The sequence below is a fragment of the Grammomys surdaster genome, unplaced genomic scaffold, assembly GCF_004785775.1.
Source record: "Grammomys surdaster isolate TR1022 unplaced genomic scaffold, NIH_TR_1.0 225, whole genome shotgun sequence".
NCBI lineage: Eukaryota > Metazoa > Chordata > Mammalia > Rodentia > Muridae > Grammomys > Grammomys surdaster.
This window is the reverse complement of record NW_021604670.1, coordinates 4,778,300-4,788,077: the sequence shown is the minus strand read 5'-3', so window position 1 is coordinate 4,788,077 and position 9,778 is coordinate 4,778,300.

Genomic DNA, 9,778 nt, shown 5'->3' with positions numbered 1-9,778 from the left:
TTTGGTCACGCCTATTGTACAGTGTTTTTTATGAATCTATCATACTGTTTTTTTTTTCAAGTACTCAAAGTGGACATTTTAAAGGTATGCTGATCATTTTTATCATACTCACCAATCATGGCTTAATTGTTTCTTTGTGTCTGTGCTATAGATAGTGACTCACTTAGTCAATATTTTGAACAGAAATAATGAGCTGTTAATTTTCAGATTAAATTTGGAAAGGGTGATGCTTCTGTTATGGTCTCCATTTGTGAAATCACTCTTTCTGGAGGAACCAACTGCTAAGATTTGAGATGCACATAAAGCATTGTCGTGTGCTTACCAACAGAGGAGTCACGTGAAGCTAGCATGCTTACTAAGGACCTCATCAGTGACCTTGGAAGAGAACCTCTAAGCTCCAGTGACTGTGACAGATGCCTGAAAGTCTTATGACATCTCGATTGGAACCTCAGGAGAATATGTTAACCAGAATGACCCCGTTAAGCTGCTCAGGATGCCTGCACACTAAAAACATACCATAATAATGTCTGACTTTTTAAGCCATATTTAAGGTTGAGAGTAAAGTAGTAGGTAAAAATTAATTACTGAAACAGTGATATGTTTCATAAAAAAAAGACACCGCACTAATAAAAAGTAATGTAGCATAGTATTAGCTCAGAGACTAAGGAGATAACAGCACAAACAATACCTGATCCTAGGTTTCGTGGCATAGACATGACTGGATATATTCTTTAAGAGACAGTACTAGAAGTTATTTCTCAATGATGATATGCCATTTGGGTTAGGTAGCAAAGTATATCTTATTTTTTTTAATAAAATGTGAACTAAATGAAATAGTTATTAAGTGATTCCAAGATTGGTACAAGTGTTGCCTGTAGCTTATGTTTTAAGAGCCTAGAAATAAAGTTGTTATGGCTGCCATGTCCAAGCCTGAAAACAAAAGCTTAGAATGTTTAAGAGGGAAGACCCAAGAGGAGAAAGAGGTCACTGTAAACCTTGAAGTGATGTCAGGATGTCTCTCTGTCTTGATCTGACAAACATGAAATGGTTCCTGTAATGGAGAACTAACACGTAGGACACAATGACTCTTCAGCTAGCTTTTAAGCAGCTTTGCAAAACAGAAAATTTATGTGTACATATATTTATGGAGACAATATATGGCAATGTTTGATAATTGATTAAACTAAATTAGTTAGTATATAAAGACTTATTCTTTAACATATGAGAAACTCAAGTATTTCCCTAGAAATTTTATTTAAGGATTAGCAATGGAAAAAATTAATCAAAATCCATAAAAATCATTTGTCATATGTATTAAAGACTCAGAGGTTACCAAATCATTTTTGGATAATAGCTACTATCTTTGGAATGTAACTCAAGATAAAAGAGATGAGATATTAGTTATTTTTACTAGTATTCATTTCATTTAATGTGGGTTGTTTTGCCTGCATGCACATCTGTGTGCCATGTTGTATAGTGCCCAGAGGTGTAAAGAGGGAGCATTATCCTCTAGAACTGGAGTTAGAGACAGTTGTCAACCACCATGTGGGTTCTATGAACTGAACCCGGGTCTTCTAGAAGAGCACCCAGACCTCTTAACCACTGAGCCATTTCTAAAAACCATGTCATAAGTTTTACAAAAGCAATCTATAATCTAAATTTTTACTAATGTTTTGAAGATTATAACTACATCATTACTATTTTCCCTCTCTTCACTCTGACTTTTATCCTGTCCCTGTACTTCACTCTGGTATCACAAATTCATGGCCTGTTTTTATTAATTTTTGTTATAATATACGTGTGATGTGTGTGTGTGTGTGTGAGTGTGTGTGTGTGTGAGTGTGTGTGTGTGTGAGTGTGCGTGTGTGTGTGAGTATGTGTGTGTGTGAGTGTGTGTGTGAGTGTGTGTGTGAGTGTGTGTGTGAGTGTGTGTGTGTATGTGTGTGTGTGTGAGAGTGTGTGTGTGTGTGAGTGTGTGTGTGTGTATGTGTGTGTGTGTGTGAGTGTGTGTGTGTGAGTGTGTGTGTGTGTGAGTGTGTGTGTGTGTGAGTGTGTGTGTGTGTGAGTGTGTGTGTGTGCATATAAAGATAAAATACAACCAAGTCCATTTAGTGATACTTATATATGTCTTCTGTTCTGATAGTTTTTATTTTAGCTGAGCAAGTGGTACACTCTTCCTAGCAGAAAACTATTTCTCCTATTCTCAACATTCCTTAGTTACAGATCTTTGTCTAATGTGAAGCCTTATGAGCTTTTTTCCTTCCATGTTAATAAGTCTATTGGTGTTGACATTGCTCAGGTCCTCTTTGAGCATCCATCTTGTATAGCTTCTCTGACATTTTTAGGAGACACCATATCATAGCAGAATTCCTGTTCTTTTGGCTTTTGCAATATTCTTGCCTCCTCTTCTGTAATGGTCTCTGAGCTTTAGCATTGTAGATTATCAGCTGGGACAGGGCCATACAACTCTGATTTTTTTGGTTGGTTGTTGTAAAGAGATGTTTCCTTGGTAAGGGGTGATATCTATACTTATCTTCGAGTATAAGGACAAGTATTTAAAATGTATGTTAGAGACCATGCTGGTTGTAGGTTTGCCTCCAAGAACCATGACATTATTTCACTCATGGAATGGTACATTGTCCTGTGGTTAAATATAATAATTTGACATATAACACCATAAGCTAGTTACTATTTAATACTGGATGTAACTGGAGGCGAGAGAATATATAGTGGGATTTTAAATATATATAAATTATATTGCTTGTATTTTTACTTTTTATTTATTCTCAAAGAAGACATAACATAAACCAATGGATGTTTCCATATTTAATAGAATCATAATGGATAGATATTAATATTTATACAGCCCAACACATTTTCCTAAGATGAATAAAGAATAGTAATTTAACTTTAATGATTTTTTGTAATCATACTAAAATGTTTATATTTAACTCTTTATCATAGAGCACTTCAAGAAGAAATAGTAATGAGATACTGTGTGAATATCTAAAGTACAAATTCTGTCATTTATCTAATTATTTAATATATATATATAGTTATGCATAAATGTATATATAATTTTATAAATATATGAATATACAAATATCACAACGTACCGCAATTAAATATGGGGTGACAGTTGATAGTTATAGTTGAAAGTTGATTTCATTTTCACAATCCTTTTTTCAGTTTAATAATTGTTTATTACCATAAAATCAAAATGAGTAGGTGATACTCACACATTTTATAACTAACTGCCTGCAGCTTTTCAGAAATTGAAGATGAAGTTGTGATTTTTATATTGTTCGCAAGTCCCCCTAGAGCACTTCAGTGTTTTGTTTGTTACCTAAGATGTGAGTTCTGGTCATGTGTTAGGCTAGCAGTCTGTTGTTTATTTCTTCCATACCCTTACTCTGATGGATCGATCTTTAACATGAACTTTGAGTGACTTTTGTAAATCTTTGTTTACTCAACCTTTTCTCCGATCTCAGTGTTCAAACAAAATGCCTGTGGATGATGGACAGAGCCTAACTGTATTAAGTCACCAAACACATTGTTCTAGTTCATGTGGACCTTGTTTGATTATAGACATTCAACTCACCTTTTTGACCCTAGAGGCATAAAAGTTAAAGTATTATATTTATAAGTTTAAAATGAATTGGTACAAAAGATGAATCAAAATGGATTTAACTGGATCAAACTTATATACTCTAAATTCTTGAGAACATATTTGGGGAAATCCATTTAATGGGTTGGATAAATATATGTTGAAGTTTTAACCATAGGTTGTTGACTTTTCTATTTCCATGCTGATTCAATACGACACTTCTCATGTTCATATCTTTTTGTACCTGGCATTTCTGGTACAGTTCTGGGTAAGAAGCATGTCTGCTGTTCAAAAGATTGTTTTGAGAGATGTTGTGGACATATAAACCTATACTGGTGCTTTTATGACCCTTACACAATTGAATGTGTGTGTTGCATATGTGGGAGAAAAAAGGGCACATCAACTCAAACCCAGGAGCTCATGCCCATTTCAGAATGCTAAAATATCTTATTTAATTTCATTAGCATGTATGTTAAATGTGTATCTCACGTTTATTTTCATTAACTATGGGGCTAGATTTATCATTTCAGATACCATTATTTCCTAAATTTCATTTTGTAACTATAATATCATGACTTCCATCACTTTCACCACTAATGAACTAAAGTTACCATTTTGGGCAGTGAATGTGGCTCTAGTGAAACATTGGGAGATTTTAATTTCCCCTAAGATAATTACAATTAAGCTTCCTGTCTCTTGCTGTATACTGTCCCTTTTTTATTTATGACAAAGATAGGTGCATATATACTTTTCAAAACAAACATTTTTCCCTGTCTGAAATTTTACAAAAATTTCAAGAATAAGTTATAATTATAACATTTCTTTATTCCCTTTCCTCTATACAAACCCTCCCATGAACAAGTCCTTTCAAATGAATCACCTGATTTTTTTTTTTTTAGTTTTCAGGGTAATTCATTTTAATAAGAACAGTATTTTAATGAGGAAAAATGATAAATTAATATATACTTAACATGTGACTACATTTCAGGATTTTCAAGTTGTGTTACATGGAAGGAGAGTTAAAAGGCAAATAACTTCATTTTGTGACAGCAAAGGTATGACAGAGTTTTTAAACATAAAATTCCAAATGAGGTAAGTGGCTTTGACAGTGCTGTGATTTATAATATGTGTTGCTCTGGATACAAAAGCACAATAGGCCATTTATCTCTCTGATGTTGGCCAACCAATAGCATGTGGTAACCACATGCCTACATAGGACAGATCTCACAGTATATAGAAATAAGGTAAAATAATAAAAAATGCAGGAAAAAGCCCTAACTGCATTCCTTCCATGGCCTTTAATTTTTTTATAATTTATTTACCTTTTTCAAATTGTAATTCATTCACATAGGGGTTATAAACACAGAAAGGCAGGACGTGGGGAAGGGGATGACACTGGAGCGCAGATGCTCAGGGGGAATACAGATATCTTTCAGAACCAGGTATTGGCTGGGTGAAGGTTCAGGGGACAGGTCACTATGACACTGCCTATGATTCACTTGTCCTTATCTAAGTTGGTATTATCTGCCAAGGCTACCTATTTACAAGGTCTATGACTCGCCTTATTTTTATTAGTTGTCATTACATACATATATGTGTATACATAGAAATTTCCAAGAATTAAATATTCAGTCCACATAACAGATAATGTATAATTTTACTTTTATGAATGTTTCAGAGTCAACCAAGTGGTGTGCTCTTCCCTGGGGAAGAGTATCTTTCCTGCTTCCAGCTTTCCTCAGTTTCATACAGTTCTTTGTTTAGGTTTCTGATTCATTTATGCAGCTGGATCATACTTGATACTTCTTGGAGAGTTTGAAATCATGTTTTAGAATAAACCAAGCCATGTTGTTCTGTCAAGCATGTATTGTAGACAAACATTCCAAATTAAAAAGTATATCATTTGGCTTTTAGTATCATTTCATGCTTTTGCAGGTAAGAACATACATAAATTATAAAATCACTCTGAATTTCACAAACAAATTGTTTTTAGTTATCAGTTTATATATTAGATTTGTAATGCTGCCTCTGTTTTCTTCTTCCAGATCTCTTGTACCATTCCACTCCCATAAGCTTCTTTTTTGCTTTAATATAGCATTCTTTATACATTTAATTACTCTGTTTCATTTCCATAATGTCACTATTTTATTATTTAATGATCCCTTTTCTAGCTTCCTGTCCTGTATCTCTAAACACTCCCCTATGTATGCATAAGCAAATACATTTTTTAAAGTTAGAATTAATAATGGAGTATATAGCAGATACACCTGTTTGTGTATGCTGAGGTGTGGTATATCTGAATCATATGGTAGTTTTATTTATTTAGTGTATTGTGCATGAGAAGGGGATGGAGAGAGAGACAGAGAGATAGTAGAGGGAGAGAAATGGAGAGGGAAAGAGGGGGGAGAGAGGGAAGGAGGGTGAAGGAGGGGGATGGCGGAGAAGGGAGGGAGAAAGAGGTGGAGGGGGATATACTGATGATATATATATATATATATAGATAGATAGATAGATAGATAGATAGATAGATAGATAGAGAGAGAGAGAGAGAGAGAGAAGAGAGAAGAGAAAAGAATAAACACACCATGCAAGTGGAAGGCCAGAAACAACTTTCAGGTTTGGTGATCAATTGTACATACATAGTGAGTTGTTATGATACATGTCTCCAGTACACTTCGTTTATTTTTACCTCTCTCATTTTCTTCTCTGATCCCCTGCCCACTCTCAACTTCTTTGCAAATCTATGTTTCGGAGAGATACTTTGTGTATGCCTCACCAAGTTTAGTTAAAGTTGCTTCTGTGAGTATGAATAGGCACTATTTACGGAAGCATATATAACTTACCAGTGTCTGAACTAACTGAAGAAAATGTCTGATTCTCTTCCAGTAAAGTTTAAGCCTCTAGATATTTCAAAAGGGGTAGGTCTCACCCACCTTGGCTAGGCCCCTTCCTAACTTTCTTTGCCTGTGTAAATGTTCATTTCAACAAAATCATACATAAATGAAGATTAGAAGCCAGGCTTCACATGGGAGAAGGAATATGAGGTATTTGTCTTATTTGTTCTGGGTTAGCTTATTTATAATATTTCCTAGTTATACACTATTGTTGAAATTTTCTTATAGCTAAAAAAGATTCCATTATGTATATTTACTACATTTTTGATATACATTCATAAGGTGGTGGGTATCTAGGCTGATTCCATGTCTTAGTTCCTGGGTCTACAACAACAATGAGCATGGATGTACAAATATCTCTGTAACATTCTTTGAGTATATGTCAAATATGCCAAACGTTGGATCATAATGTAGTCACATTTTTAAGTGTTTTTAAGAAGTCTCCATACTGGTTTCCATAATGGCTGTACCTATTACCTTACACCTATTACCTGCACCTTACCAGGTGTGAATAAGAGTTCTTCTTTTTCCCTGATATTCATGGACATTTGTTTCTTCATTTTCCTGTTAGCATTTTTGATGTAAGATGGAATTTCAAAGTAGTTTGAATTTGTATTTTCCTAATGGCAAAGGATATTTAATGGTTTAAAAATAATTATTGGGATAATCAACAGTTCTCTAATTGAATTTAAGAGATGCTCAACAGGAAAGAAATCATATATATAATACTAATCAACCACCTAGTAAAGTATGAATCTTGGAAGAAACCCTATAACCTCCACTTTACTAAACAAACCTTCTAACTATTTATATTTTTACCCACAGATAAGTATAGTCCTTACCCCTTATCAAAGAAATATCTCTTTGTACATGATGAAGACAATCAAAAGAAGATTACAACCAATCAAAATACAGGATTGTGGACAGAATCCCAAAGTATACATCTACAATACAACTCTTACATCTTGGGCTCAGAAATCATTGTGCAAAGGAATATGGAAAGATTGTAAAAGCCAGAAGACTAGGGAGTTTGCTTTGAAATTGTGTCTTGGAGAAATGTCAGCAACTACACCCATAAAATCTCATCAAAATGACTGTCTAAATATCAACTGAACAAGAAAAACAATAGACATGCTAAAGTAGACGGGAGTGAAGGTAGATAAAGCCTAATAAGGTCTTGACCAGTAACTAATACCAAAGTCTCAGCATCTAAACAAGTAGTCTATACAGATTGAATAGGTAGTATTTATGTATTTAGAAAAATACATATATGACTATACATATATGATTAGAACAACAATTAATGAAAAAGAGGCCATGAATGTAAAGAAAGCAAGGAGAAATATATGGAAGGGTTTGGAGGGACAAAGGGGGAAGAGAAAATGATGTGATTAAATTACAATCTAAAAATTAAATGAAATAATAAAAATAAATATATTAGGGGCTGGAGAGATAGATCATTATTTAAGAACACTTATTCTTTAATCATAAGAATTTTAAGATTTGAGTTCACATATAAAATTGGGCATGTTTGGAACCCCCCAAAAATGTCTGTAGGGCAGAACAAATCGCTAGAGCATCTCTGCCAAAAAGTTTAGCCAAACAAATTTCTGGTTCAGTGAGAAGCCCTGTCTCAAGATAAGAAAGTCAATAGTGATAGAAGACACTCAGTGTCTTGTCCTGGCTTCTATGTACGTGTGCATAGGTATGCCACTTGCATACTCACAGGCATGCATTATACTTCTATACAAACAGCACACATAAAATAATAAAAAAGACTTTAGAAATACTTTCGACCATTTGAATTTCTTTTAATAGCTGTCTATTTCATTGCCCAAAGTATTGATTAGCAGTTTGGGTGCTAAATATATATAACTACCCTAGGCACTAAATTCCTATAAAATATATCAAGCAAATATTTTATCCCATTTTATATACTGTTTGTACAGCTGATAGTTTATTTTGCTATGAAGAGTCTTTATAATTTAATGTAATCCCTTTTGTCAGTTCCTGGGACTATTCCATGTTCTGTTAGACTTATATTCAGAAACTGTTTATGTACATCTTAAAGTACTTTCTTCTAGTAGGTTCAGAAATTTATGTTTCATATTAAAGATTTTGATCCATTTTTGAGATATTTTTGTGGACAATAAGAGATATAAATCTAATTTTGTTCTTGAGTGAGAAAACATCCAATTTTACTAATATTATTTGTTGAATAGTCTCTTGGTGAATAAAAGATACCTTGTCAATTGTTAGATCATCATACCTGTATGGATTTATTTCTATATTGTCTGTTATGTTACATTTTGTCTATGTGATTGTGATGTCTTTGTTTTATTTATTTTGGCATCATGATATTTTTGTTACTATGGCTTCATAGTATAATTTGAGATAAGGTATTTTAATACTACTAGCATTGGTCTACCTACTTCTACCTATGATTGCTTAAGATAGTCAAGGTCTTTTATATTTTGAGTAAATTTTGAATTGTCATCAAATTCTAAGAATGATGCATTTGTAATTTTGATTATTATGAATTGAGTGTGTAGATTAATTTGGATATTATAGCCATTTTTGCAATATTAATTTTGCTAATTTAAGAGTATGGAAAGTCTTTCCCACAGTATCTTTAACAATTTCATCTTTTACTTTCACAAATTTTTCATTGAAAATGTTTGAACTTCCATGATCAAATTTATTCCTAGGTTTGTATATATGGATTTGAGTTATTGTAAATATGACACTTTAAATAGTTTCTTTCTCAGAAAGTTCATTATTGTTATATATAAAAGCTAATAATTTTGTATATGTTCTTTAAGTATAAAGTCAGATCATCTTTAAATTAGGATTATTTAATTATATTTTCTTAATTTTATCTCATTATATTCTTGCTACATTTTATTGCTTCTGCTAACATTTCATTTATTATTCATTTCTCATACACTACCTTTCCTATTTTGAAGTATTTTCTTTCTATTTCTACTTTCTTTGAAGTTTTTACCTGAAAGCATGTGAAATTTTATCGAATTGCCTTTCTGCATTTAATGGAAGTGATCATGTGATCTTTATCATTAAGCTTATTTATATGATATATTACATTTTTAACTAGTATACAGTGATACAGCTTTCACCTGTAGGATTAAACCAATTGGTCATAATACTTTAAGATTTTTGAAGTTTTATTTTATGTGTATGTGTATTTTTGCCTACATATATATCTGTATACCACAAGTATGTGAAGAAGAGAAGGGGAGGGGAGGGGAGAGGGGAGGGG